The sequence below is a fragment of the Pteropus medius genome, unplaced genomic scaffold, assembly GCF_902729225.1.
Source record: "Pteropus medius unplaced genomic scaffold, Ma_sr-lr_union100, whole genome shotgun sequence".
Lineage (NCBI taxonomy): Eukaryota > Metazoa > Chordata > Mammalia > Chiroptera > Pteropodidae > Pteropus > Pteropus medius.
Genome location: NW_024342471.1, coordinates 7841050 through 7858837, shown reverse-complemented (window position 1 = coordinate 7858837; position 17788 = coordinate 7841050). Strand labels below are relative to the sequence as shown.

The following is a 17788-nucleotide window of genomic DNA, read 5'->3' as shown; positions in this document are numbered from 1 at the left end:
CTTGGCACACCTTCCCCCTACACCCGCCCCACACCTTTCAGGATAGATCCTGGCCCAGAGTAAATGCTCAGGGAGTATCTGCTGAACTGAAAACCATGTACCACTGCCCCTGTCCCCTTCCCTATTCATGCTTTTTAAGAAAAAAAGAAGCAGGTTCTACAGATAAAGCCAGGAGAGACTTGGGAGAGAAAGAAAGGAGGCATATTTGCAAGAGCCAAATTTATCCCAGATTTTAGGAAAGCATGTTTTGTAATATAATAAATGATCATTATGATTTATTGATTATACAGTAGATGCATTGCTAAGTATTTTACTTCTCATTCCTAAAACAACTCTTTGAGCTAAGAATTATATCAAGGTCACAATAGCTCTTTCTGAGGCTCTTTTGAGAGAATGACTCTGGAATCAGACTACCTAGGTTCAAATCCCAGCTCTGCCATGTATCAGCTGTAAGATCCTGGTTAAATGACTTAACATATATGTGCCTTAGTTTTCTCATTTGTAAAATGGGAATAATATTACAATACCTTCTCCACACAGTTGTTGAGAATTCAATGAGATAATATACCAAGCAAGTTAAGCATTCAGAAATTTCCTAAATGAAAATATTATTACTAATGGCCTTGTTTATTTGATGGCTCCGAATATCACACTCTTACCATTGAGTAAGGTTAAGACAAACATTGCTACATCAATAAAGCAGGATTGGAACAAATTCTGATTTAGTGATGAATGCTGAGGCCATAAGTTATCTGAGCACAAATCCACTGACGTGGTATTCTGATGAAAACTCTTCAAGGAAAACCTTTGTTTCCCATCCCTCAGGCAGTCCAGTCACTCCCTCCTCTGGATCCCGAAATCCTCTACAGACCTCTGCCTCAACATTTGTTGTACTTTTGTAGTCACACGTCTGTCCCTCTACATTAGACTCTGGACTTCTTGAAGGCAGAGATGCTTTTATCAGTCTTTGCAATCCCAGCCTCTAGCACTGCCCTGGCAACCAGTAGATATTCAGTGAATTTCTGCTAACACATAAGGGAAAGAATCCCATTTTAATAAATGGTTTCTCAGTGTTCCTGACATGGCAACTCCTTAAAAGTGAACTTTATAGTTAGTGCTTATGAGATGAGCCCACGTTCCTCACCCATCAGTAGGACTGAAAGACAGGCAAGACAGTGATGAGAGAAAAAGGAAGGACAGGGCAAGAAGCTGGGGACCACTGGTGTCTTTGTTCAGTAAACTACAGAAAGCAGAGGCTCAAAAGAGAGGTTGAATGTGCAGCCGAGAAACTGCTGAGTCTGGGCTTTCTGTGGTGGGGAAAACAGCTAACGTCCCTACCAAGCAAAGAGCAGCAAAGGCTAGCAACTACCACCCTTGTCAGTAATCAATACAGCAAGAGAGACCAGTCCTCCTTCTCTGAATTATCTGGTGACCCTGAGATGAGCCCAACCACTGGACCCCACCATGCTGGCTTAATGGAAAAAAACTTGGACGAACAATTCAAAGATCTGAAGTTCATTCCTGAGAATCCCAGGATCTACTGTGTCAGGATTGCCCTAGGCACCTGTAAAACAATGAACTTATCACTAATTTGCTGTCAGAACTTAGACAAGTCACCACCCCTTCTCTGAGGTTTAGTGTCCTCATGTGACACATGGAAGATAATCTCTATGTCACAGGATTGTTTTGAGTATCAGATATATTTTAAAAAGTCTACTGTACAACTCTGCAAATGTAAAGGTGATATTTTTACTAATCCGAACTAGAAGGCTTAGTAAAATGCAAGGATGGCCCCATCTGCCAGGGTCTGGACAGACATCCAGGAGCACATTCCTATCCACTAAATTACGTGGTAGAGATGGCGATGGCGGAGCATAAATTTGACACATTCTCTTTAGATCCTTCTCAGGACCTTTCTCATAGTTACTGGTGTCAGAGAGTGTTTATCATTGGGGACTGCACTGTAGGCCTCTTGAATGAACCTCTGGATGTAACTGAAAACTTCTTAAAAGCAAGAATAGATTTAAAACTGTGTGGATTAGAGGCACCTTTCCAGACACTGAGCTAAATACCTAACCCGTAGCCTTCGCCTGTTTGGAAACATTGGGTGCCATTAAGCCCATTTTCCCTGTTTACTGGGATAAACACATCAAAACAGAAAGCTTGACACTCTGACAATGCTCTCTGATTAGTGGTTTGCTAAATCCTCTGTAATTTTATGATTTGCTGGCTAGAAAAGGAAGAAGACTGGAATGCAAATGGTGGTGTGGCCCTAGAGGAGGTCAGGTATCCTGAATTTCAGACTTGGTTTTACCATAGACTGGCTCTATAAATTTGGTTATAGACCTTAGTTGCCTCATCCAGAAACTGGAGAAACTGGACGAGATCAGTGTTGGATAAACTCTTCCAAAGAAGACCAGTGCTTCTCAAAATATTAATGAGAGTTCCTCAGAAAAGGAACTCCAAGGTCAAATGAAAATAAGAAACTTGGCATACTGCATTCCCCCACCCCCTCCCTTACTCATACACATTAAAGGCTCTAAGAAGTCAGCACTAAAGAAATGTACTTTGCATTATTCAACCTTTCTTTTCCCAGATTACTAACATCTCCTCTGAGGGAGACACACCAGAACAGATCTCTAGGGTCCCTATCAGCTCTAACCTACTGTGGTTTGTATCAGAAGTACTTAGCACCCGTGTTTCCCACTAATCCAGTTCACTTAACTTAGTGAGGAACTTAAATGATATTCTGGCTAACAGGCATTTATTACATGTAGTTCATTTCACTGTAGTGAGGGTACTAATTTTCAGAATACAAGACATTTAAGACACCAAGAGGAAAACCTATAGTTACTGAGCTCCTAATACTTGTTCTATTGTGCTGGCATTTTACCTACATTGTATCATTTAATCCTTAGATAATCACAAGAATATCGTTATCCTCTTATTATAGAGAAGGAAACTGTGACTTGGAGAGGCTACATCATTTGCCCAAGATTACACAGCTACAAAGTGGTAAGCACCGAATTTCAAACCCAGTACTACTCATCTCTCAAATCTTGGTTCTGCTTGGGGCTCTGCTACCATGATTATCAGATGGTCACTAACCTTCCATGGTCTCAACTGTCAAGCAGGAATACTAATCCTAGTACTGCATCTCTCACAAAGTTGCTCTAAAATTCAAAGGTACTAACAGTATGAAAGAGCTCTGTAATGTATAAAGATGTAAATATGAGAGGATATAAACACTGTGAATAAATGTTGATATTTCTTTATAGTTGTAAGGTACTTTTCTTAAAGGCTTCCCATCACTGAAGTCAACTGTCTTTATCCCCATCCCCACCTCCGCAACCAAATAGTGCTCCCTAAAATTTTCCAGTTAGGATTTTGGATAACAGGAAACATGTCAATTTCTCAGTATTGATTGACCTTTCAGTTGTTTGTCTGAGTCACGCTAAGCAGCCAATCTGCTAAAGGAGTGAAGAATAAAAACAGAGCCTGGTGGAAGGCCTGTAAATAGAGGAGATGCTGAATTGGCTGTGGGGCAAGACTCCTTAACCTCATCTTGGAACTTGCCTTGGGACAGAAGGTCCTAGAAGCCTTTGTATGAAATCTATCCAGGAGATCAACAAATATACGTGTGTATTGTGGTGGAGGCAGAGGGAGGTGATGGGAGATGGGAACAGGTTGACCAGTTTCGCTTTGTTCTGGGATAGAAAATACCCTGGCAGGGGCCTAGGTACAGAAACATCAGTAGATAGGTGTAGAGCTCCCAACTCATCCTCTAGACCTGCCTGGGATCACACCCTCACGATCCACATTGCTGTAACCATCAGCTCCCTACAGCTTCTCGCAAACCAAGGCCAAAAACAACAGCAAAACATTCTTGGAACCAAGCCCTAGCTGGGGACAGAGAAATGAATAACAAAAGCCCCTGCTCTTAAAGGAAGGTACTGCACTAAGATGGTTTGAGGCTAATCAAGACCTATCTTGTACAGCAAAGTCTCTGCCTCAAGAATCATGTGAAGTGAACTGAATCAGAAGAGCCTACATTCTATGACTTAGCACCTGTTTGGTGTCAGGAGCCCTGGATTCCAGTCCTCGTTCTGGCATGAATAATTCAGTGATTCTAGGCAAATTACTTAATTTCTGTGGACCTCAGTTTACCCATCTGTGAAGCGGCTCTGTCTATCCCACAAGTTGCTATGTGTGGCTGATGAGATAATGGTTGAGACAGCACTCTTTAAACGGCATGAGATGGAATAGCAGGAGCTGATGGAGCACTGAGGCACATGGTCTTAAAAGTTCAGAGCCCAGTCTGGGGAAGACTTGAAATAAGCTCTTCTTTCTCCCCAACCAACTTAGGTCTGCTTTTCTATATATTTCTAAGAAAGGGAGAGGGAAATCTGCCACTTAAGTAAGATGCTATCTTTCTACTCAAAATTTTGTTTGGATCCACTGTACTGCAAAAGAGCACAGGATTTGGATTTACAATCCTAGCTTTTGTTACTCAAAAGCTGCAAAACCATGAATAAAGCCTCAAACTCTCTGAATCTTAGTTTCCTCACCTGTATATTCAAAGGAAATTTCCTAAGTCGTAAGACTGTAATTAAGATTCAATTAATTAATGATAGAAAAGTGTTTTGCCCCATAAATACCAGTCATTACAAAACTGTCTTCCCATCAGCTCATGAGCTACACAGGACAGTGGTTATTACCACTTGACAGGTGAGATCACCAAAGCCCAGAGAAAATACTAAGAGTAAAATACAACTCAGCTCTTGACTTCCTCCAGCGGAGTAATTATTCCTTTGATTTATTATAGGAGTCATTTATCAGTTTGTTTGCCTCGTTAAACTGACTCTGAGGAAGGAGATTACGTAACTCATGCATTTTTATACCTTGATGCCCAGTATAGCATACCTATAAGATGTTAAATACATGTTACCTGAGCGATGACTAACATAGCAGAAACAAACTAGAACGCAGGACTCCTAATCTCAGGTCTGGGGTTCTTATAACCACAAAGAAAGTGGACCAAACCTCATAGATCCGACTTGTCTTAACTTCTCATCTCTTCCTCAATTCCTCCACACCAGCAAGATTCAACTTTCCATTCCTGTAAAGAGTCTCTGGGCTTTTGTAGGCACTGGTGCCTCAGCCCTGAACATTCCTTATCAGCTTCTTTGCAAGCTAATTCCTATTCACTCCTCAGAAATGGAGGCCTTTCTAATCTCCCCTAATACTGGATCAGGTATTCTCTCTCCCCACATGCCTGTTATGTTTATCACAGAATCCTAGCACACGGAATGTGTCAAAAGTATCTGTTGAAGGTTAAATGAAATACCGGATCTAGAAATCCAAAGACGATGCAGAGGAAAAGATTCCTGGCTTTGAAGTCAGGAGGCCTGATTGATTCTAATGATTCTCCACCACTACTGTGCTTGGTGATCTTAGGCAAGCCCCAGTACTTTGTACCATCCATAAATGAGTTATTACATATAAATGATCTCAAAAGCTCCTTTCATCACTGACAGTATATGAGACTTAGACTCATGCTAAATCCTAGGGATGAGGAACTTCTGAAGTCAGCTGTGTGCTCCTCAGTATGAGAGAGCCAACATCCCTGCCCCACAAGCAGCACCAGGCACATCGGACTCTGCTGTCATCAGCCTCTCAGCCCATTGGTTTACTTAATTCCTCCTGATGAAGTGCCAAGAATAAATCGTAGATGAGCAGCAGAGCATTTTAATGAGTCCAGAGCCTAATGAATCTTTTCCTTCCTGTGTCAATTAGAATTTCAAAGCTAGGATCCCTAAGGACCAATTTATTGGGAACAGAGAGAAGCTTTTTGTTCATCAGTTGCTGCCTGAGCTACCTGCCCTAGCCCTGTATGTCTGCTATGTAAAAATCCTGCTTACTCAGATATGCCACCTGGTGAGATAGAGACTGGCCTAGGAGGCTCCTTCTTGCCCAACATTTCTGGGGCCTGAACTTGAATAGGAGGGGGTCCAGGGCATTTCAGGGAGGAGGGCAATGGGAGGTGGTCAGAGAATCAGAGCAGCCCAGACTTTAATGCCACCTCCTAAGGATACTGGTGTTCGAAGAGATAATAGCAACAAATCAACTTGCCATTCACCCAACTAAGAATCAGGTATTGTGAAATGCCTATTTACTGAAGGTATTTCAAATCTTCACAACAACTCCCAAAGCAGGTATCAACAGCACTATTTTACGGACAGGAAAAGTGAGGCTCTGAGAGGTAAAATAAAAATTAGACTAAGGAACACAATTAATAATTGGCAAGTAGGGATTTGAACATGTCTGTGAAATTCCAGAGACTGGGCCCTTACTATCAAACCATAGCAGACTTGTCCAGGGGCTTGACATGGTGACAGAAGCTGATGTCCTGAACACCACAGCCTATATGGGCAGCCACAGCCATGTTGCACGCCTGCCGCCAACACACTAGTTTTTAGCCCGAGCACAGCAAGGGTGGCTGTGCATTGCTGGTCCTCCCATTCAATGGAATTTGCAATTCCCCCTTATCCCCAGAACATAATCCAAGCAGAATCACCATAAACACTACCCCTAAGCTCCTAGCCCAGAAATCTTTTGATTTGATTTGTGAGGTGTTGTCAATTCTTGATCTAAAAGCTCCCAGGCACCCAGTTCTCTGCCTCCCATCCTGTTCTCTCCAAGTCACACAAGGCCAGCCTGGTTGCTACTACTCTGTCATCAACAGAGGAACATTTTCCAAGGTGAGCGAGTCAGGTTGCCAAATGGTTATGGAATGGAAATTTAGGGCTCTGGTGAGGTTAAGAGCTTTATCCAAATTTACATAGCTAAAAAACAGCAACAACTGGAACATAGGTATCTATGGCGTTTACCTACTTACGGCAAAGATAATACAAATCTAGAAAACATGAGACCAGTGCTTTTTTTTTAAAACTTTTTGAGATAATTACAGATTCGCTTGCAATATATCTTTCAAAGTACTTTACACAGTGCCTAGCACATAGAAACCCACCCAAGAAGCGTCAGCTATTATTAGGAAATAGGAAGAGGGCATTCAGGATGGGCCTTTGAGGAAGAGTAAATTTCTCTTTACAGAATGCTTGAGGTGTACATGTGTAATATCTTAAATAATCTTTCCAATGATCCATCAAGCAGTATTAACATTCCATTTTACAGATGAGAAAATTGCTCAGAGGTCAAGTCACTTGTCCAAGATAACTTTGTCCCAGTATGTGCCAAAAGTGGGATTCAAATCCAGATATAGCCTCTTTACATTGCTCTTTCTACACTGCTTCTCCAGGGATAAGACTGGGGTTCAAAGACTAGATATGGCTGGAGATTAAGAGCAGGCTGCCGGTTTAAGTGTGAGAGTAGCATGAACAAGAGTGTGTACAGTTATCAACATGGTGTCTTTGTAAAAGGTGCTAGTTCAAAGACACTGGACAGAATAAAACAGTAAATTCACGTGATAGAGACCAAATAATAAGCTAAAATAAAGACAGATGGCAGAAGGCCATTGAAAACTAGCTCAGTTATGGTATTCACAACTTGACTCCCTTTTGCTGGATACTAAAGAGAGAGGTAGCATGCAGAAAATGAAGAATCAGAGAGACTGGGAAGCAAAGGAAATCAAGTTCTGTCACTAACTACATAAGTGGCCTTGGGCAAGTGACTTGTCCTCTCTGGGTTCTAATACCATAAGGTTGAACTAAAAGATTCCAAGGACCTCTCTAGCTTTGACCTTCCAGGAATCACTCTATTACCAGGGCATGTGTGAAAATGTGAGTGTGGGAAATGCTAATGCTGTGATTAAGCAAAGCAGCCTGGAATGAAACAGAACAATGGGGTGACAGGAGCCCTGGAAACAGAGGTGGGAAATATAGCTGAGAGAAGAGGAGAATGAAGAAATTAAATGGGGTTCACATTAATCTTGGGTAAAGCTACAAGACATCAGGGAGGCAAAGGAAGGGAGCCTGGAGCAGGATGGTACCAATCCTGGACATGGTACTAACTTATTGTGTAGCAGCCTGGCTATTCATCAGCCTCGTTTTCTCACTGGCAGAATATACCTCAGAGCCCTGTATGTTCTGGCCTCAGCTGTCCCCTCTCCAACCTTATCTCCTGCTTCTTCCTCTCTCAGGGTGCTGCTCCAGCCACACTGCCTTCTTTTTTTCTTTTTCTCCCAAACATCCCGCTTTTCTCTCAGCTGAAAATGATCTTCCTCCTCAGAAAGGCCAGTCCTTGACCACTTTTTAATCCTTTACCCTGCTTATCTTTCTAACACCTATGAAATGACAGATAAAATAACTCATTTTATATCACCCCCACTAAAATGAGTTTCATGAAGGCAATCTGTTTTGTTCACTACCATATCCCAACTCCTATAGTAGTAATCAGGCATTTGTTAACTGCATGGATAGGTGAACTACTGATCCCTAAGGTCACTTTCATTTCTGGCATTCTATAATTTGTGGGCCTGTAGAGCTAATAAACATCTCAGAAGTTCAAGCCTGGGTGACCACAGGTCTAACATGTCCTTTTTGCTCTAATTTTTGATATTTGCTTTGCCTTGGTGGATTTTCAAAACCCATCTCCAAATGTGCACACATCCTAAAACATAGCTATACACATACACAAATAGACCAATATATATCACTTAATTCAAGAACTGCTATTATATGCTATGTGTGAAACATAACACACACACAATATTTCCTTAGCCTGGCATATTAGGCCTAACACAGTTTAGCCCAACTTACTCTGATAACTTTAACCCTAACCACACTCCATTCCTGAAATTCTACACTCTGGCTATATTGGACTGTTTCTGTTTCTCTGATACACACATGGAAGCTATGTCTTTGTCCTCACCCGTCTCTTTGCTTGGAAGCTGCAGTTGCCAAATAAACACCTGACCTTTCACAACTGTCAAATATCCCATCTTTGAAGTTCAACTCAAATAGCATCTCTTCTGTGAAGCCTTCCTTGATCTCTCAGGTAGTTAGTGTCTCCCTCCTGCATGTTCTCAAAATGCTCCACATGCTTCCATTATATTCATCATCACTGTAGTCTCTTTACTTACTTTATCTGCCTGTCTTCCTCGATCAACTATGGGCTCCAGAGGCCCTGACCATGTGTTTGCCTTTTCCTTACTTCTAAAAATCTATCCCTGGTGCCTGGAACAAATGTTTATCAAACTGGAATGTTTATCAACTAAGAATGCTTCCTAATCTTCACTGGCAGACTTGATCAGGAGGTTCACCCTTCATACTTATCCAAAAGTTGGTTTCCGTAATATTTCTACCCACTAATATGAACTCCTATGGAACAGAGAACCTCAGGGAAGAGTGGGCTGGAGAAGAAGCTAGGGGAAAAAAAGAGAGAAATAGTCTTTGTAGAGCCTTAAATGTCATGCTAAGGAGACTGGATTTATTCTAGAGGTTTTATGAGCAGGGAGTGATAGGAATAAGATCTATATCTTAAAACTCACAGAGACGGGAGGTTATATTTCAGGGGCAAAGACTAGAGGTGGGGAGATGAGTTAGTTGACAATTAAAACAGTCTCAGTGAGAAATGATTAAGATCTGGCCTTGGGTGGTAGCAATGAGGATGAGAGATGGGCAAAACATGTTCGGAGACAAAACCACATAACGAAAAGCAGTTACCTTTTTACCTGAGTAGAACTCTGTACTCAAAACACACTTTCTCCAAATGGAACTCTGTAACCTCTTTGCATCCAAGGTGACCCTGAGGGTAACCAGAAGCAAGGGAAAAAACCTCTTCAACCAGGGAAGAAGCAAGTCTATGATTAGCAAAATAAACAAGCTCCGGGCCAGTGAGTAGAGACAAAGGAGAAAGCACAAGATCTTGTTGATGTCTGCTACCTGCAGAAGCTTCAGCAAAGAAGCTAAGTCTGTATCTTGAGCGAAAGGTGCTTTCCAGGGTTGGGACAGCTCTAGCTGGCTTTAATATAAGAGGCCTCTGACCATTTTCAGTAATGACGTGTTAAAGAAAATTATCCAAAACTTGGAAGTAAAGCAAAAAGATAATTGTGTAACCTTTTAAAGGCATGTTAGAACATTTTTTAATATGCATCTAAGAGTCATCTGATACTCCTGGAGTATGAAAGTTTGTTTGACTTACTGTTAACAAATGGTTAGAGCCCAAATATTTTAAAACTCTACAAAGTTAGAGGTTAATGTGCAGAAAACTGAGAAGGTACAATTTTTTTTAAGCAGAGGGGATAATGCCAAAGGTTACATTTTCATTAGGACATTAATTTTGGATCTAAATTAGCAATCTAATTTCAGCTATCCTTTTTCCACTAACAACATAAATCTCCTTTCTCAGTTATTTCCTTTCTGCTGATTTCCACACTAAGGAGTTAAAAACAAAATTTGACACATGCTCATCATATGTTTGAGAATTATGCCGACACAGTATGTACATCCACAGGCCTGTCTACCTCAGAGGAACCTACTGCTAGGAATCAAGAGAAGCCTAATATTCAGACACAGGGTGTTAGTGAAGTGAAACAGGTGATCACTTATGAAATGACATAATGACATAAAGCTCAGTGCAGTAGACAGGGCACCAGGCTAAGAGTCAGGAGACCTACCATTAATTCACTGTACAAACTTAGAGGCATATTACTTTCTGCCCCTTGCTGGGTCTCAAATTTCATAATTATAAAACGGGAGTAGGTCTAGGTCAGTGTCATTTCACAAACTGTGTTCCTGGGAACCTTGCAGGTTTAAGGTAGATGCCTTAGGGGCATTCAGTGACTTAGTGCCGATAAGGGGGAGGTTGGAATGGTGGGCTCTGGCCTCTTCTTCCTACCCCCACCTTCACTTCAAACAGAGCAGCTGTTTTAGATGTTGACTTATGTTTAAATAAAGGGTTCCTCTGTAAACTTGATGACATTAGTTAAGGACCCCTCCCACTCTGACATTCTTAAATTCTGTCATTTTATGGCAAATGATCCTGGGGAAAATGCAGAGCTAAGAATATCTCTTCTTACTCTATGCCTAAAAATATACCATTAGAAGAGGGTCTCATTAAGAAAGCCCTAGGAGTTGAGTAGGAATGGGTGAGGAAGGAGACAAACGGGCAGAGGAGGGCTCAGAAAGGGCAGAGACTAAGGGCCTATCCCTTCTGCAATTTAGGACTGGGTAGACCCATGCCAAGGGCAGAGCCCTCTCAGAGAGGGCTTACACTCACTGACCTTATCATGACTAAGGATTTGGACTCTAGCCCCTGGATCTGCCACATAAAAGCAAGTAGTACCTTCAGATTCCTCACAGTAAAATCTCTGCAAGTAAAGCACTTTATAAATTGAAAGGTGAGTACAAATTTGAGGACTTATTAGAACAAGCCTTTTTCTAAATCTTTTACGTGTGTATGTCTTCTCTCTTGCCAGCTCCCTGAAGGAAGTTCATCAAGCTTGAGATGTATAGACCTTTTCTCTCTCCTTCCCTGCACCTCAAGAACTGGGGATACAAGTAGGGGTTTATTCCTTGAAATAGTTCCCTCATTCAACTTTGAAAATAACAGGTACACTTTTTACTAGGGACTCAGTGTTCCATGATGAAGATGGACATGTGACCTCTCACTCAGTGCTTAGATCTCTGGACCTAACGCCTGAGTCCTACGGAAGTCGGTTTGAGGCAGGGCTGAGCAAAAACTCATGAGAAAATGCACTGAAGGCATGGAAGATATTCCCATTATACTAAAGCTACCCCACCCCTTCCCAGGCACTCTTGAACACTCTACCCTCCTGGAAGGCATGAGGCCAGAGAGGCAGTCTAGTACTCAGGAAAGAGTTTACTATACTAAGTGTATGGGGTCTATGGGATCAGAAGGACCTGAATTCAAACCTCAGCTCTTTCAATACTACATATGTGACCTCAGGCAAATCATTTACTTCACTGAGTATGACCTTTTCCCTCTGGAACTATTAATAAACTTAATGAATTAAAAAGATTAAGGGAGATACTCAATTTAAAGCACATATCATGATACCTGGCACATAGCAGGTAGGCACTCAATTACTGTTACTTCCACCAAGAGGGAAAAGAGAAATAGCAAAAGACAACTGAATGTGATTCACGTAACAGGTAGGGAGGACTTGGGGACGAACCCTAGCCAGCAGCAGATCAGAGCTTCGAGTGGCTCAGAATGGGAATGGGCTGATTTGGAGAGTCTGTTGTGCTATTCTAAGAGCATCTGGATCCTGTTCCAGCCAAAGTAAATCAAACAGGAGTGCTTATGGAGCGCTTGTTTCTAAAACAAGTACAGGCTGTGTTATTGACACACGCCACAGGGGAATTGAGAAGGCTGTTGGCAGAGATGTTAAGAAAGCTGACATGCTTTCAGTTCCAATTTTTCTAGTACATACATGTGGCTACAACTGACCTTGGCTCTAGAGGAGAAGAAAACCCTAGATTTAAGACACAAAACTCTAAGCAGGTGACTTCACCTCTCTCGCTTGTTTTTTTTTTTCCTCCTCCAAATAATAATTTTCTATGTGCCTATTATCAACATCCTAATTTTCAGATGATGATACTATATCTCAGAGAGATTAAATTAGTACTGGCAGGAATCTAAATTCAAGGTCTGCTGTCAAATCCTGTAGTCTTTTAACTCTGCTGCATTACCTCTTGGTGTTAAATAAGGGAGCTGGACCAGGTGAACCAAGGCATTTCTCAACTTGAAAATTTATGATTCTTAGTGGCCTGAAATTGTGGTTTCAAGAGCATTTTAAATTCTCTAGGGCTAAACAAAGGCTGATTGGTTAAGTAGTCTTCTCATATAAATCAAATCCTCAATACCAAGGGCAAAAGCTGGGGTACAAACACAACTTGAGAACCAAAAGAGAGTAGACAATAAAATTTTAGAAAGCCCTGAAGAGGCCTTGGACTAATTCATTTTACAGGTGGGACTATGGAGGCTCAGAATGAGAAATAGCTTAGATAGGAATACCCAGAAAGTTGGTAATGGAGCACAAACTAGATTCTATGTCTCATGGTCTCTCTCATACCTGCTATCTACTCAGTCTCCAACCTTCCAGGACATTCTGATCTTCTCTTTGATATTTATTTTCCAAATGCTGGATGACAAGCAAGTCACTGCCCCTGTAGCAAACTCCCAGACACTGTCGACATCTTCTCTTTGTAGATAATGACTCTTTCTTTACAACTGTCCCTGGTGTAGCCTTAAGCAGGACTGAGGATGAGGCTTCTTCTTTGGCCCCCTCCTTACTTTCTTCCCCCTCCTGACTCTTTGATGCCCTTGAACCACAGACCAATGTGCCTTTGGAGGCAAAGAACTGGAAGGGACATCAGCAATTATAAATCAACCTTTGATCTCATTCTTTTATTTTTTAGATCTGAGGGAAACTGAGGCCCAGAGATATTAAATGCTTTCCCAAGGTTGAGTTAGTAGAACAGGGTTAAGAGCCTAGGTCGCAATACTCACCTTCTATTACAATCTGACACTGAAACACATGGTATCAGAACTCATTTCAATTACCAATGGCTGAACACCAATCCAGGCCAGGTATTTTTTTCATCATCTCCTATTAGTATCACAATAACCATGTAAGCATTATTATTCCCATTTTGCAGATGAGACAACCACAGCTCAGAGAGATTAGTCATATAGGAAATAAATGCCAGAGCAAGGACTCAAACCTCTGGCTTTAAAGCCTCCTCTCTTTCCCTAGTATCATGGCCTAAGAGATTAAAGACTATATACGACAGTGGAAAAGATGCAGTTAATTAATATTTCCAAAGATCATTTATACTATAAGTGACTTCTGTCTCTTGCCCTATGCACTTAGACCAGTAACTCTTAACTGATTATGCTAATTGGGGAGATGGAGAATGGTATGAAGGTATGGGAAGAGTAGAGACAGATAATATAAAATGACAGATAATTCAAGTCTATGGCCATGCCACCCTGAACACGCCCGATCCCGTCTGATCTCGAAAGCTAAGCAGGGTCGGGCCTGGTTAGTACTTGGATGGGAGACCACCTAGGAAGACTGGGTGCTGTAGGTGTAAAAACAAACAAACAAACAAACAAACAAACAAACAAACTATATGAATGTGTATATTTGATAAGAATAAAAAGTAAAAATGCACTTAAAATAAAGAAAAACATACCTTGCCTTAGAAGGGTTTATCTAGCAATGTTATTTACCACAGTAACAGACTAAAGAACTAAAATTACATGATCCAAAATGACGGATAATTCAAAATAAGCAATTTCTGCTTTTGTGTTAATGTGGTCTTTTGCAGAATTGTTTTGTTTTGTTTTTCTGCATCTGCCCCATCGTAAGATCATAAGTCCCCTTTATTCATTCATGTACTACTCATCTCAGGGTTCTAGCACCAGTTGCTGACAGACCTTGGTTTCCTGATCTATTATTTCCCAGTTTCTCAGCTTAGATTTTTGATCTCTTGGCTTTAACCTTAGGCTCAGGACCCTACTTCTCAGCCATAGCCAATATCCTCAGAACTGCCCTCTAGTTGATCTGATGACCTACAGGACCTATCAGCCTCTCTTATGTCTGGCCTGCTGGTCCAGTGGGACAAAAAGATCCTCCTTAGTTTCAATGAAAACTGACGAAGAAAGGAGGGGACACAGGGCCCAAGGGGACCCAGAGCCCTTTGCACACTATTCCTTCCTGACAAGTATGCTGGGCCTTATTGTTTTTCTGTGACAGCAACCCTCAAGAAAAGCCAGCTGTTTCTGGAACCAAAATAAAAAATGTGGGGAAAATTCCTGGGTGGGGAGAGAACAAGGACAGCTGCTTCTTATGTGAGCTGCTCTAATAGCCTCCCTCAGATTGTCTCAACAGAGTTCTCTAGGGGCCATCGTATGATTATACTGGCAGACAATGACAACCTCCTGCCTTACTCAGCTACAAAGTCTACTTTGGTCAGATATCATCCCCTCACTTTGAAGGGTGCTGATGCACTGCTACTGCTCTGAGACCTTCTCAGACTCTGTTCCAGGTCCCTATCATGATAAGTATCTAACAGTTTTAAACAGCATTTATCTGAAATGTGACTTACACAGTAGGCTGGGTAGAACTGTTCCTTGTTTATAGATAAGGCAACTAAAGACCACAAATAAGTACTCAGCAAGCCCAAGCACTGCTCAGAGCTCTTGCCACTTCAATGAGATTTATATTTAAGCCTATTTCTTTAATCAATGCTTAGAATGTCAGTCATTAACAGGCAACACAGGTATTCTACAAGGCTTCCAAAGCCATCTTTATCTCTGAAGTCTGTGAAGTGGGCAGCTATCTCGAGCTCTCTATCAGGCAAAATCTACTCAGAAGCCTAGGGAAGCTCTGGCATTCCATGTATGCCCTGACTTCCTGCTGCACTGCTTCCATCACCTACATGAAGCTCACGCCTGCCCAGTGCTGACAGGCAGGCAGGGTCCAGGCTACCCAGTACTAAGGATCTAGCCCTAGTCTCCTCCTTGTTGGTAAGGAATATACTAGAGACCACTGTCTCCCTCACTGTTTCTGAGTTAGCCCTCTTTGAGGCTCCAGATACTTCTCCAGCGACTACTACATTAAGAGAAAACTGATAGCCACATGTCAGTCGAGCCTGAAGGAGAATTTTGTTTGGGCTGCACAGAGCTTTAAAAAAAAAAAAATTAATCCTTAAGAAACTAGAGAAAGAAGGGAAAACTAAACAGAAAGCAAACTGAAGTTAGGAAATAATAAAGATTAAAGGAATCAATGGAATAGAAAAAAATGAAACCAAAACTTTGTTCTTTGAAAAGATCAACAAAACTGACAAACCTTTAGCAAGACTGGCCAAGAAAAAAAAGAGAAGGTATAAATTGCCAAAACCAGGAATGTTAAATCTATTTTTCACCACTGGAATGCAAATTACAAGAGAGAAAACTACTTTCTTCACTGCTACATTTCAAACACTTAAAACTGCCTGGCACATGATAGACACTCAGTAGTCACAAATGAATGAATGTCTTTAAAAGGAAAATTTTATATAGGAGAATGAATAAAGGGGAGTAGGGGGCGAGGACCACTAACCCAAGAGTCTGAAAAAGACCAGCGTTTTAGATCACAGGAAAGAGCCAGCGTAGGACAATAGAAAAACTTAGTTTTCTAGAGCAAGACTCTTCTGGGTCCTAAGCTTAGCTCTTCCAATCACTCCCAGTGTGCCCCTTCTCTAAGTCTCAGTAATTTCTAAAATAAGAATATCACCACCTAACTCCTAAGTTGCTATGAAAATGAAATCGATTTATGTAAAGCATTCAGTAGCACATAAATAGTAGACACTATAATTAATTTAACATTTTCTGATACCTTTGGCCTTTAATAGAATCCTGGAACTACCTTAAAAATGACCTAGCCCCACCTTTCTAAAGCACAGACATGTCTGTAGGGCTGTTACTCCTAACTTAAATGGCCTCCATACTCATTTTAACTTCTTATCATTCCTTTCACCCCTCCCTACTGTTAGCTCTCAGCTCTCACCTCTATCTGCTGTTGATATAGCAGCTCCTCCCCACTTTTTTATATGTTGCTTTTAATCTTATGGGGGGTTTAGAATCTAGATTGCTAAGCCTGTTACAACAACATGTAAAAGTAAGGATAAATTAGTGCTGTGCAAAGGCTTAAGGATAAAAATGACTTGCTTCTTTCTTGTTTTTTAGTTAGGCTCTAGAAAATTTAGGATGTTAGGTAAATAAGATACTATATATAGATATCAGTATATTACATACTTTTTTTTTTACACAGAATCATTCATATTTTAAAATATAGTCAATAGTGGAACTTCTTCACATGGCAATTGTTACATGAATAAGAAGGTCCAAACTTGGCACCCAGGACATGGAAAATCCAGAAGCTATAAAATTTTTGATTAACCAGACAAAAAGAGGTAGCAGCAAGAGTCTGGAGATTCAGAGTAGGAGAGAAGGTTGGTGAACCAAGAGCACCAGGAAGGAGACAGACTCCTCTGTACATCTTCAAGAAGACAGGGAAGAACAGAACGTCCATTATTAGAGTGTGAAAAGAGTGGCCTATATCACTGGCCAAGGACAAGAGAGAGATAGTGGAAAAACATGGCCTCTGATAGGATATAAGGCTACAGAATAAGTGCCTTTTTCACTAGCAGTTGGAGGGTGGGAGGTTGGGGTGGGCAGGGAACCTAGGGAGAATAGGAATAGCCTTCCTCTTCTAAGATGACGGCAGGGAACAAGGCAACATCTCAGCGGAACTAGTCAGTGAGTGCAGACACATGCTGAGATGGGCTCTTGAAAACTGCTTTAATATCTGTGCTGGCAGTGGCCTTGGAGCCAGGCTACGTGAGTGCATTTAAACCTGCACTGTGCAGCTCACATGCTGCAAATCATGGCTGCTGGTGCTGCTTGGCTTTGTCTCTGTGCCCTGGAATCCTTACCCTTGTGGAAAGATTGAGCTTTGGGTAGAGCCTGCAGAAGAAGGAGAGGAGAAGGGCATGGGAGAAGATTTGCAGCACAAATTTCCAAAGAAAAACTTCTCTTTTACCTTTGGGGATTGGAGTGGCAAATAGGTCAGGGACTGAGATATCAGGGATACTTGGAATGCTTTCTTCTCACTTTCTCTCATTTTGGACATGCTGCATTACAATTTACAAAGCTTTCTGACTTGCATCTCTCATTTGATTCTCTACAACATCCTGCTTGGTTGGCATACACACAATAAGACATGTGGGGGTGCAAGGAGGCACTCCGATTTTAT

The 17788-nt window shown here is 41.4% G+C and overlaps 1 protein-coding gene and 1 non-coding gene across 4 annotated transcripts in view; one reads left to right on the top strand and one right to left on the bottom strand.

The window, feature by feature from the left end:
- The window catches only part of RALY (RALY heterogeneous nuclear ribonucleoprotein), a 70509-nt gene that overhangs the window by 22102 nt on the left and 30619 nt on the right, over window positions 1–17788 (bottom strand). The gene's annotated exons all lie outside the window — the stretch shown is intronic.
- On the top strand, window positions 13960–14078 carry LOC120604069 (5S ribosomal RNA). Its single transcript, XR_005653253.1, has one exon. It is a non-coding gene; the product is annotated as a 5S ribosomal RNA (ribosomal RNA).